Source organism: Mobula hypostoma, chromosome X1, assembly GCF_963921235.1.
Source record: "Mobula hypostoma chromosome X1, sMobHyp1.1, whole genome shotgun sequence".
NCBI classification, from domain to species: domain Eukaryota; kingdom Metazoa; phylum Chordata; class Chondrichthyes; order Myliobatiformes; family Myliobatidae; genus Mobula; species Mobula hypostoma.
The window spans coordinates 12,276,062-12,289,817 of NC_086128.1; the positions used below are offsets into that span (position 1 = coordinate 12,276,062).

A 13,756-nucleotide genomic window follows, 5' to 3' on the forward strand; every position below is an offset into this window, starting at 1 on the left:
AAGGATGGGTACAATGAGATGCACTGGGGTAACCTAGAGTACATCACCTTGTGCCTCCTAATGAATTACAGTGCAACTCATCCCCACTGGGGATTTCCTTGGAAACGAAGGTTAGATACAATGAAGTCCAGCTGGCTATTGACCAGCGGTTTAAACTGATGCTGGTCCTGAAGTCGATCAGTGTAATTTTAAAAAAGATAGTGAAGGCTTAGATGTGAACTGTACCAAATTTGTGGGGGGAGGGCAGGGAGCCTGCTAAAACAGATAAAACATCTCTTATGGATAGAGCTGTTGACATTCTGATGCCTAAGAGGGTAATCTCTGCCTTTTAAGAAATTGTTGCCTGGTCTCCCTTCCTCAGCACAAATTACAAGATCTATGCCAGGAACCTATCTGCCCATCTATGCTCTCACATGATCTATCCTAATTAGTCCTAGCTGATCTTGTATTGATTCATTTATGACAATGTCCATTTTGTATAGGACCTGGTCTACCTATCCTAAAGCAATGTGCTTCAGAAACCTTTGTTTCCCTTGTCTAGGAAAAGGTGTTTGATAAAGTAGATTGCAAACACCTTTTTGAGATTATGTATGTATTCAGATTTGGGTTCCATTTTGTGGCCCAGGTTTGAATTCTGTATGCTGCTGCAGAGTGTCTGTCTATAATTAACAGGTCTTTGATAGCACTTTCACTTTGGGAAGGATGCTTCAGATCTGGCTAATTCATCTGCATGGAAGCATTTCTATGCCTTCATTGGAAGAGGTTGATGAATTTGGCTTTAAAGGTGCTAGGTTTGAGAGTCATCCTCTCAGCTTACACCAGTGACATGCTCCTTATAGTCACATTTCTTCTTGACTTGTAGAGGAATGGTGAGTATTTTTTGGCTGCATTCTTCAAGAAATATTCCTGATTCCTTGTATTCAGTGTCTGATGCGCCTCTATTTGCATGGAGCATCATGCACCTTTAATTGGGAGTCTACCTGAGCCCTGCCAAGGGAGCGTAGCTGGCAAAATGGCAGGAGCTGGGAGCAAAAGTCACCACTTGGCTAGGGCACTGGACAGAAGTGCTCTCTTACGGCGTCTGAGTGCTGGTCATAAACTAGCTGGTCATGCTGTGTTACCAGTTGGTCACTTTGGTCTTGTCCCCCTACTTTTGCTGCCAAGATTCAAAAGAAACTATTGTCATTTTTTCTGGGGAAAGAAAATACTGAGTCTCCTTCACTGTTTTGATATTCCTGATGGAGGAGGGATTGACTGTACCCAGATTGTGATTCTTTGGATGCTGTAGAGATACTGTACATGGAGCATCCTCCCAGATGATGTGCATTGGTGACAGCATCCAGGGCCACTGCCTTCAGAACAATATGCACCTCTCATTGGCAAGCATTACCTATGCTTCCTCTGAGAAGTTGCTCATCTTTCACCAGGACCTTGTCAGGGTCTGGGGCAAGGTTTTATCCACTAACAATGCTCCCTCACTGATGAAGAGGTGCACTCTGGCTTTCTAAATGTCTGAAATATGGGGATGAACCAGACGGTGAAGGAGTTTCCATACGACACTAAAGTCACTAGTCAAAGCCTCGGGGACCCTTATCACTGTGGATATCAAGTGATCTAAAGGGTGTGGGATGATCCTGACTGAGCTGATCCCTGCTTCTCCTTAATTGCTCATCAGATCCAAATCCTTGGAGACAGTTTCACACAATTTGAGCTATTTTTCAGAAATGCACTCTTTGCTGTTCCACACCACACAACAGGTTTCCTGAATAGGCTTTGTTGCATTTGTCCACTTCCTCACCCTCATCTGCTATCCAACCACATTGTGGTGGTCTGACTTCCATCTGGCAATGACAGGGTCCACAATACAAGTTTCTGCATGTGTGATTCTTCCCTGTTTACACTGGGAACCTAGGCTAGAGAATGTTACATATAGGGTTGTGCAACAGGTTTTTAATCTTCATGGATACCAAGGCCACATAATTACTGTTGCCTGCTGGAGTCAGTGTTCCATGTATATTTGGAATGTGTGAGATTGTAGGGGTTGCTCCTTGAGTTCTGTTTGCACTTCAGCCCCAAGCACCTGAACTTTGAACTCTGGGGTGGTGGTTATAGGATGGGAGTTGCAAGTTGGTCAGGGGACCTTTTTATCAGTCTGCTCCTAGTTGTGGCCAATCACCGATCCAGGCAACAGGCTGCTAAAGATTGCATCTGTGCTGACTACCTGCCCCTTGAGCACAACACTTTCACTGGAAGTTATCCATGATTGGTGACCAAGAAAGCAGAAGGGCTTGGATGTAAAGGATGTTTTAATTTTTTGTTATTTTCAATAAAGTTCCTTTCAGAACAAATAAACCCCAAATTGCCTGGATGGTAAGGCCAAATAAACAGATTAAAAAGGGAAAAAAACAAGTTAAATAAAGAATCAGCTTCTTCAATCTTAAAAAAAGAAAATAAAACCTGGGTTGGATAAGGAGTTAAGTTCTGTACAATGTCTGAAGCACCAAAAGCAGATAGAGGAGAGTGTAAAACTGGACAAACTGTAAAAACAGCATTGTACACAATCCAGCCAGTCCTAATGAATGGATTGGGTTACAATTGCTTCCTGAGTACATAAAGCCACTGGAGACTGTCAAGTTTATATTAATCACATACTGCTGTTTGACAGCCACTGTAGAACACACTTAAGGATTTCCTCTTTGGTGTTGGTGCCAGTTGCAAACTCAGTGATTGTATCTATCAAGCACTCCCTGTCTTTCTTCTCAGAGGTGAAGGTGACATTTTGCACTTGGTGGTAGTCACATCTTGCGCTGTTCAGTGCAAAATTAATTTTGTCCAGAATGTCCTTTAAGCGGTCTGCAATTTCCTGTTGGAAAATATTGAAAGGAGAAATCAAAGGAAGGTAAATATTCAAGCAAATAGTTGCATAAATCTGGACTTTTTGTTTTGGAGACTTTACTTGATGCCATTAAATTCTAAAGGCACATCACTTTCCTCATCCTATCCACATCTCTGCTGTTTAAAATGGAAAATAACAACTGTATTTCGTTGAAGAATGACTTGCATTTTCTATAGCTTTTATTGCTGCTGAAGGACTCTCAAATGAGTACTGTGCATATCTACTACTGGGGAAAAATGCTGCAACCAATAGTAAGGTCCCACAGAACAATGAAATTGATGTTTAAGTCAGCAATGTTGCCAAGGCCATTATGTGGGAGTAATCTAATGCAATCATCATCATCATCCCAGCTCAATCCCACTAGTAGGACCCTCCGTTCAAATTCCTAGCTCATTTCAGATGTACTCAATGACCATAGAAAACAATCTTTTGTTTCATAGTGTCTTTACTAACTTGCAAGCTAGTCTGTTTAGGAACATAAGAAGTAGGAGCAGGAGTCGGCCATCTGGCCTGTCAAGCCTATTCCACCATTCAATAAGATTTGGGTGAACTCAGCTACACCTACCTACCTTTTCCTCATAATTCTTAATCCCTCTGCTGTGCAAAAATCTATCTAACTGTGTCTTAAATATATTTAATTAGGTAGCCTCTACTGCTTCCCTGGACAGAGAATTCCACAGATTCACTAATCACTGGCAAAACCAGTTTCTTTTAATCTCTGTCCTAAATCTATTCTCCAGAATCTTGAGGCTATGTCCCCTAATTCTAGTCCCACTTACTTGTAGAAACAACTTTCCTGCATCTATCTTATCTATACATTTCATAATGTTATATGTTTCTATAAGATCCCCTCTCATTCTTCTAAATTCTAGTGGGTATAGTACCAGGCATCTCAATCTCTCCTCATAGACTAAACCCTTTATTTCTGGAATCAACCAGGCGAACCTCCTCTGCACCACCTCTAAAGCCAGTCTATCTTTTTCAAGTGGATGACCTTGCATTTACCAACATTATATTCCATCTGCCAGGCTTTACCCATTCACTTAACCTCCTGTATGTGTATCTGTCTGCATCCTTTGTGCGATTTGCTTTTCCTCTCAATTTAGTGTCAGCAGCAAACTTAGATATGCCACACCCAGTCCCCTCTTCCAAATCATTAATGTATATCGTGAACAGTTGCAGACCCAACACTGACCCCTGTAGCACTCCAATCACCATTGACTGCCAACCAGAGCAACACCCATATATCCCAACTCTCTGCCTTTTCAAGTTCAAGTTTGTCATTCAAGCGTATACATGTATTCAGTCAAACAAAAATTGTCCTCTGGGACCAAGGTGCAAAACACAGTACATATATCACATACAGCACATAAAATAATATTAATGCAATAGTATTAACAGATAATCAAAAAAATCTGTCGATATACAAGTTGACATAAGGTGCATATACGACACATGTAGTTAAATATACAACAATATAATGCTACTGGTGCTGTACAGGGAGGTAGCAGGGTGTTCTGAAGTCTCACAGTCTAGAGGAAGAAGCTGTTACCCTGCCTAACAGTCCTTGTTCTTAAACTGTGGTAATTTCTGCCTGATGGTAGGAGGTCAAAGAGATTGTGGCGTGGATGGGAGTGATCCTTGACAATGCTAAGGGCTCTGCGAACACAGTGCTTCTGGTATATGTCTTGGATGGGGTGGAGAGAGACCTCTATGATTCTCTCAGGAGCCCTCACAAGCTGTTGCAGAGCCTTGCTGTCAGATGCCTTGCAAATCCCATACCAGACGGTGACACTCTCGATGGTGCTCCGGTAGAATGTGGTTAGAAGAGCGGGGGGGGGGGGCGGAGAGGGGAGCCTCAATCTCCTCAGGAAGTGGAGACGCTGCTGTGCTTTCTTGTCTAAAGAGATGGTGCTGAGGGACCAGGTGAGATCATCTGTGATGTACACTCCAAGAAACTTGCTGCTCTTAGCTATCTCCATGGAGCAGCTATTGATGTGCAATAGGGAATGATCAGCCTGCTCCTTCCTGAAGTCTACAATTATGTCTTTAGTCTTGTCCACGTTGAGACTCAAGTCGTTGTGTTCATATGAGTCCACAAGCTGCTCTACCTCCTCTCTGTATGCCGGCTCATCATCGTTGCGATGAGGCCAACCACTGTTGTGTCATCAACAAACTTAATAACGTGGTTAGAGCTGTATCCGGCAGTACAGTCATACATCAGCATTGTGAACAACAGCGGGCTGAGTATGCAGCCCTGTGGGACGCCAGTGCTGAACATGATGGAGCTAGAAATTATGTTGCTAACACGATTCTATTATTTAACCAATCCTCAATACATGCTAATATATTACCCCCAACTCTATGCATGCTTATCTTATGGATAAGTCTTTTGTGCACCACTTTATCAAATGCCTTCTGGAAGTCCAAGTATACAACATCCTTCTGTTCCCCTCTATCCACTACTCTTGTTGGTTCCTTAAGGTTGTCATAGCCGGGGTGGGTGGGGGGGGGGTTAGTGGGGTGAATCTCCCACTACTTATTAAATGTTCCCAATAGCGTGCATCTCAAATAGCCTCTGACAACCAAGTCCAGCTTCTGGCCTTCACGTGTAGCTTAACTACTAAGCCCAGCAAACCATTTCTACTGACAGGTGAAGGGCAAAGGCAGGTTACTGGCCCCTTAAAACTAATCACTTTGGGCAGTTGGGGCTCATTAGCTATGGTTGGCAGCTTATCTAGGAGAAGGAAAACTCTGATCTCAAAACTCTGCTATCTTGCAGCTATACCCACTCATGGGAATGCTTTGGGAATAGCCCCTGAGGGAAAAATCCGGAGCTGGAGTCCGTAAGGCAGTCCTACATTGAGTTCAATGCTGGCTGACAACTCTTGCTCGCCGCTGGTGCCAAATTGTACAGGTCTCAGCCATTCCTTTGGATTCATCAGCAGTGTGGAGAGGGGGAGCCTGCTACATGGGCAACAGCTTGCTCTCCATATCATACCGCATATAACAGCTAGAATGCAACACCAATGGTCAATCCCAACCAATGGATGGCCTCAGCAACTGATCTTGTTATATTCTCAAAGAACTCCAGTAAGTTTGACAAACAGATGCCCTTCCTGAATCCATGTTGTCTTCCTGATGGAATTATTTCTATCCAGATGTCTCACTATTTCTTCTTTAACAATAACTTCAAGCATTTATCCAACTACAGACATTAAGCTAACAGGCCTATATTACCCACCTTTTGCCCGCATTATTTTTTTAAACAGTGGTATTACACTGACTGTCTTCCAATCTGCTGCGACCTCCCCAGAGTCCAGAAAGTTTTGGAAAATTATCACAAACACATCTACTGTAACTTCCGCCATTTCTTTCAGTACTCTGGGATGTATTCTATCAGGACCAAGGAACTTGTCTACCTTTAAGCCCACTTGTTTGCTCATTGCTGCCTCTTTTGTGACAGCGATTGTATTGAGGTCTGCATCTCTCATTGCATCTATAACATCTCTTTTTGGCATGTTAGACGTGTCCTCCACCGAGAAGACTGATTGTCATTCAAGGCCTCGGCCATTTCCACATTACCTAATATTAATTCTCCCTTCTCGTCTTCCAAGGGACCTACATTCACATTAACATTATTTTTTGTTTTATATAATTATAAAAAAATTACTACTTGGGCTTCAGTGTTCTCATGCACCCTCCCCACACAATGACTTCCCACAAGCCCTGACTAATCATTTGTCCCTGCTGAAATAAAACAAAATTCTTTGAGTACTTTTGCACTCCCCTCTCCTCAAACAAGTAATTTAGAAGTATACTGCATTTGCTAATTAAACACACAAATACAAAAAAAGACAGTAATCAAGGTCCAGAAGATGACCCATTACCATCTTATCTGCATAGTGTGCAGTGGGCAATAAACAGCAACCTTTATAGCAATCCCTTGCATTGTTTCAATCCAACCCATCACAATGAAGCCCGATCTTCATGTATACTGATAATAATAGAAATCTGAATTTAATTGTTTTCCCTGGATACAGTATCAATAGCCTTGGTGGTACCGCTTGGTTTTTCAAGACACTTTTTGTTGGTAATTCATGTGTCTGAAGCAATCAAGAGGGTGAGAATCACTGCTGCCTGGCAAACCATAGGGTTTATGCCAAGCTTGAGGACTTAATCTTTGACCACCCTTCCTCAAATGGACAGAGGCTGCACTGTCCTCAGTGCGAAGATGAAAAACAGCAGGGGTGGGGTAGAAATACTGGCATGAGGTAGTTAGGCTGTATGGTCTGTTTCTGTGCATACCATGTAGGTTCAGTGGGAAAAGTTCTGTTCCTCCATCATGCTGTCAAAGTTCACGCCAGACTAACTTAGACTCATCATGCAGTTAATTCTCCTTCTCAGAAGTATGGTAATTCTTGCCCTCAAAACTTTGCAGTAAAGTGAATTGATATTGTTAATATCCCTATAGTGCTCAATACAGCATTACAGTAAGAGAGATTTAATCTTAAAATGTTTTAATTAAAATGCTTGTATTCCTTAATTTTCCCAGTGAGTTTGAATTAAAGCCTTTGTTGTCAATAAGGTATGCTTTTGTTTTCTGTTGAAATGGGGTGAATAATGAAGATAGCAGAAGGAATTAAAATGGCTACTAGAAATACCAAGCAGGTCAGCCAGCCTCTGAAAAGAGAAACAATGGATGAAAGATAATTGACCTGTAACTTTAACTCTGTTGCTTCAGATGTCCCATTTCCAGCATTTTCTGTTTTAAGTTCAGATTTCCACCATCTGTTGCATTTTGCTTTCGGAGCAACACAGGTAAATTGATGGAGGCGAGGGTGAAGGTAGGAATGATTCAGAGAAACACCAAATGATGTAGATTGATAAAGGCTACACTGGCCAAAATACTAGTCTTCCTGATTCCTGCCCATGTACTACCAGACAGGCAGCCACGAGGAGGGCTCAGGAGCGACCGCCCCGGTGGGACGTCTTCAGTAAATAAACTCACTAGTGTCCAAGAACCGCTGAGCAGTTGAAGACAAAATAAATCGACCCACATTTTCGGACTTTGTGGTTTTGCTGCTGTAACAAATGCTACTTCGCTGTTGGCTGTAGCTGGAATTATGCTGAAAGCCGCTCCTCCCTTCAGCACTGGCTGTTTAACCGAAAATAAATATTACGAAGGTGTACACCGTCCACCCAAATATCATCCTTTTATCTTTGGGGCAACTGTTGTGATTTTTAAAAAAGATTGTTTTATTTTCTCTTGAAAACTGATCATATTTCCCATCGATATTTTTTTTACCTGTCTTGCTCTAGCCAGCTGCGCAGCGTCGATTTTTCCTATAATCCGTTGGACTGATGTGGAGAGCTCGCAAACACTTCCCTTGGGCGCCAGAAGTGGCTCCTCACTGCTATCCATGGACTAAACTTTGATGCAGCTAATAGAGGACAACAATCGCCGTTACAGAAAATGCAGCGTACGTTCGTTGACTTTTGCCTAACAGTGAATGTGAGGATGTGTTTATACCTTCAACCACGTGTCATGAATGGATGATTGTTTACCTGTGTTACCAGCAGCGTTGGCCAGAAATTGACGTGACTTTCGTCAGTGTGGATTTCACGGATGACAGGGGCTTTGGAGCGGCGGAGGCTGAGGGGAGATCTGATAGAGCTTTATAAGATTATGCGAGGCATAGATAGAGTAGACAGGATTTTTTCCCAGGGTAAAAATGTCTAATACTGTATCAGAGGGGATGTATTGAAAGTGAGGGGGGTAGGTTCAAAGGGAGGGGGGAGCTTTTTTTACTCAGAGGGTGGTGGATGATGGAATGCGTTGCCTGGTGTAGTGGTAGAGGCAAATACATTAGAGGCTTGCAAGAGACTTTTGGATAGGCACATGAATGTGAGGAAGATGGAGGGATATAGACATTGTGTAGGCAGGAGGAATTAGTTTTCGGCACAACATTGCTCCTGTGCTGTGCTGTTCTATGAAGCTAACATGGGCAGTTTTCATTTAAGGTAATTGACACATTAACTGTTTCTTTCTCCACATTGCTGCCCGAGCTGCAGCATTTTCTGCTTTTACTTCGGATTTTCAATATTTGAAGGTCTTGGTTTTTATTCTACTGCTCTTTTCTCTGCTGCTGAAAAAGTGCCCAAAAAACACAAGCATCCGGATGAAGGTGGCGTACCACAATTCCCAGACCGCATTTGGGCACTTTCAGGCAGGCGCTCTGGTTATCCGCGTGACGTGAAACACGTCAATAAATAGCGGAGCTGAGACCAACGGCTTCCATTGTTACGTAGTAACGGTACTGAGGAGGGGCTGCGGCAAGTCAGTTCTGTTAACAGTTTTTACTGGCCCTCTCTAATATCAGTCAGCCCTCTTATCTTCAGGCCAATAACTGTCTACATCTTATTGATGAAAACAATCGTAAATATCTCCACCGGCTTAAAAAAAGAGCACTTTCATTAACACGGATCTCTTTGGGAGAGGGGTTGTATGTATATTTTCTAAAGTCTCCTCTGGAGAAAAGACTCGCCCAGTCAAGCGCCATTTAAATCCCTGTACAACTCTTAAATAGGAAGGCAATTAACGATTATAATCTACACTTAAGGTAGGGAAATTTATTTTCGCTTTTGAATGGTTATTAGTCTGTTATAATAGGGATATACGATCGCGCTCTATTTTTTTATGTTTAACGGTCGAGTGGGCTTGACACCGTTTGTGATGCGGTTTCCGGGATAGTCGCCGGTAAATTTTCGTTAGAGCCAGTGATGAGTTGATGTTAAACGTCACCACCTTATTGCTCTATTATTTAGCTTCTTGTAACGGCATTGACCATTCACTCAGTAGTTAGCCAAGTCTTTAAATCTAATTCTTTCATAGTTGCAGTTATTTTTAAAGTCAGCTGCAGTGTACTGCGTGCATTCTTCTGGTGATAGCTGGTGAAACATACAATATACGTTTGCTAACTTGGTGTTCTTATTTGAACCTCTACATATCTCTGTATTATACATTTCTCTGTAGTAAGTATCGCTTTTTGTTCTGCCTCGATTGAAATTTACGCTGATCTAATCTTTTAATGTAAGCTCACTAATAGTTAATTTGGTAAAATGTAAATACCGGTATTAAGGAGCTGTGGTTCTTTAAATGTATTATTGCCCACTGTGCGAATTAGATGGTTCTCCTCATGTTATAGATAAATTATGTATTTAAGGTATTAAGGAAATGTAATGGGAAGTATACTATGACACCACTGATAATTTCAGGGTTTGGTTTTATAATTTCTGTTCAAATGCTACTCATGCCTATTTGGCAATACTTAATTTTAATCTATGATCCTATTAAAGCTATTGCTAAAATGTCTGTAAGCTTTAACAGGAAGCCTGCAAAGAAACAACAACTTGCATTTAGGTGGTGCCTTTTGTAATAAAGTGTCACGAGCTTCATATGCATAAGCAAGTTCAAAAAAAATTGTCACTGTGCAACAAGAAATTAAGACCCAGATGAGGGGAAAAAGTTTTTAAGGAGTGTATTGTATTTAAGGCATGAAGATAGAGGGAAAGCAGTCGCATGTGAATGCTGGAGGAACTCGGCAAGTGAGGCAGCATCTATGAATATCCTTCTAAGTTCCTCCAGCATGTTATGTGTGTTGCTCAAGATTTCCAGTGTTTGCAGAATCTTTCATGTTTATCTTTTGAATTGTATCTCAGTGATGCTGGCAAAAAAAAACTTAAAGGTTGCACATTTCAACTGCTTGTGAATGCAATGGATAGAGGAAAAAAATCTTTTGCCACTTGAACAATGGATGTGATGATTAGATGAGGTTAAAGCAGTACATTGTTGATATGGCAAGGTGGCACACTGCTAGTGGGCACCAATAATTTTGGCTTGACATTTTTCCCTGTACCACACTTGAATGCAGAGATACAGCCTTTTCCCAGAAGGAAGGATGACTCAGACACCTTTTGATACCTTTGGTGAACACATGCAATGTTGAGAAAAGGCAGCTTTCCAAAATAATACGATCAAATCTTTCTAATACAGGGAACCAAGGCAGATGGTACTGTTTTCACCAGATTACATGCAAAGAGAAAATCTGTGTTCAATTGTTAATCCATTTTTGTAACTTGCTAACTTAAAGGGTTAGTGGTGTCTCAACTTGCATTATTGCTTATTTTGACTATTGAATGTCATTGAAAGGCAGGAGAAAAATAATTCACTCGCTGTAGCCACTTGGTTTTGCATACAGTGTGTTTGGTTTGTCTTATCTGGAGTGTACTGTATTCAAGCCAAAAATAAAATGTGTTTTGATTTCCCCTGTCATATTGATGAGGAGAAACCTCTTGTCTGTTCTCTCCTCTCAATGACTGTTTATTGTGCATGCAAGACTTTGACTGTTCAACCTGACAGTCATCAGTGGTTATATCTATTTGCAAAGTCCACCGGTTGTGATGCAAGATGTGTAAGCTTCAATGCGCATAAGTGAGTATTTAAATTTGTGCCAAGGATTGCCCCCTCTTGCACACCGTGCCTTCCCAACCCCACGCCCCTGACCAACTTCCACGCAAGCCTTTGACTATTTAAGTAATTTATAATAAAAATCACCATTATCCAATGCAACAGGTCAATATTTCACACAACTGTTGTGGGAAATGATGGTTCTTGAATGTTTTTTAAAAATGAAAGATCTTTGACCCAAGTTAAGAAGATTAACTGAGTGAAGACAACGTGTGCCAATATAACATCCTGCTTGTACAGATTCTTTGAGAGTGAAGACAAGTACTTGAGATTGTATACTGTATACATTATCTGACCATAAATGGATCTATTTGAGATTAAAACTCAGAACTTTCTTGTGTTGGGTGTTCTTGTCCCTTGAGTCATAGAGAGGAGAGAACCAAAGATAAGCTTCCCTCATCTGTGTAAAAGGAGGAAAACAAAACGCGTATTTTATTTTCGGTATCAATGCAGTACGCTCCAGCCGATAAGCCAAACCAGGCGCTTTGTATGGAAAACCAAGTGGTTACAGCAAGGTTTTCTTGTTTTTCTTCAAAGATTAAGATTAGCTTTATTTGTCACATGTACATAAAAACAGACAATGAAATGTGTCGTTTGCACGAATGACCAACACAATACAAGGAAATGCTGGGGACAATTCTCAAGTATCATCATGCTTCCGGTGCTAACATAGCATGCCCACATCTTACTAACTCTAACCTATATGTCTTTGGAATGTGGGAGGAAACTGGAGTTCTCGAAGGAATCCGAAGTGGTCAAGAGGAGAACATTTAAGCTTCTTACAGACAGTGACGGGAATTGAAGCCCAATTGCTGACTCTGTAAAGTGTTATGCTAACTGCTATACTACTGTGCTCACTTGTTTCAGTAATTTCTTTTAAAGTTACAAATACAACCAATGCAACAGACCATGATTACTATTACCATCCAGACCAGTGATAAGAAATGTTGTGTGATGACTTAAGTGTATAATTGGGCAAGAGTTCAGAGCACTCAAACTCAAGTTGAGAAGCAAATTCAAAGCAACAAAGGCAATCTGGGGAAACATTTCTCTGCAATGCCTGCAATGTGTTGTTTTGGTGGGGTGGCAAAGGCAGATGTGTGGCTTTCTGAAGGGAATTGAATGAGTAAGAATTATAGGACCCGGTGGGTTGGTTGTGGGGGGGGGGGCGGTCATGGACAAAGGACAAGCTGTGCTTCTCATGTGAAGGGCCAAATGCCCTTGTGTAGTGACTGCTTATTCGATAGTGCATATCTGCCTTCTTCTCTTTAACAATAAAAATTGGTGACAATATCCAAGAGTTGAATGTTAGCATTCTTAATGGATGTTGTAACTTTACATTCATTCCTCCCTGCTCCCTAAAGAAAATTGCCCTCTGTATCTTTAAACTTAAATCATCCATTTCCTGATGCTATTTGATTTTGCACTCATTGGCTGTGTTGTTGGTCTTGTCTGTTTAAATAAGTAAAATGCATAGTCCTCCAAAAGATCGAGCCCCTTCTCCTTCCCCACCCAGTCATTTTTGTTGTCTGAAAAGAGCAAGAAGAGAGTGAAATATTCTTGGGGTGGATGTAGGGGGAAAATGTTCTCTCCAAACCAGTCCAGGAAGATGACATTGAACCCCCTCCATCCCCACTCCATGGTTCTTGAAATTCTACATCAATCAGGCCAAACTGGCACAATACAATTTACCTTAAGAGATGGGTTCCACTACATTGAATCAATAGCATGAAGCTCCGATCAGAATTAGAATCAGGTTTACTATCGGTGACATGTGACGTGAAATTTGTTAACTTAGCAGCAGCAGTTCAATGCAATACATAATCTAGCAGAGAAAAAAATAATAGATAAAATAAAACATAATAAATAAACAAGTAGGTCAATTATGTATATTGAATAGATTAAAAAACTGTGCAAGAACAGAAATACTATATATCTTAAAAAGTGAGGTAGTGTCCAAAGCTTCAATGTCCATTTAGGAATCGGATGGCAGAGGGGAAGAATCTGTTCCTGAATCACTGAGTGTGTGCCTTCAGGCTTCTGTACCTCCTACCTGATGGTAACAGTGCGAAAAGGGCATGCCCTGGGTGCTGGAGGTCCTTAATAATGGATGCTGCTTTTCTGAGACACTGCTCCCTAAAGATGTCCTGGGTACTTTGTAGGCTAGTACCCAAGATGGAGCTGACTAGATTTACAACCGTCTGCAGCTTCTTTTGGTCCTGTGCAGTTGCCCCCCCCCCCACACTCCCCAATACCAGACAGTGATGCAGCCTGTCAGAATGCTCTCCACAGTACATCTATAGAAGTTTTTGAGTGTATTTGGTGACATA

General features: G+C 41.5%; 1 protein-coding gene across 8 annotated transcripts in view; it reads left to right on the top strand.

Moving 5' to 3' along the window:
• LOC134340328 (cysteine/serine-rich nuclear protein 2-like) overlaps positions 1 to 13,756 on the top strand; it is a 116,422-nt gene that overhangs the window by 32,833 nt on the left and 69,833 nt on the right. For 3 of the 8 annotated variants that reach the window (XM_063037420.1, XM_063037428.1, XM_063037426.1), the window contains exon 1: positions 9,063 to 9,519. The exons of 3 other annotated variants lie outside the window; for them this stretch is intronic. The gene's annotated coding sequence lies outside the window, so the exon portion shown is untranslated. Of the gene's footprint in view, positions 1 to 8,218; positions 8,380 to 9,062; positions 9,520 to 13,756 lie in introns of those variants that run through there. 2 more of the 8 variants (XM_063037423.1, XM_063037421.1) reach the window with 1 other exon arrangement.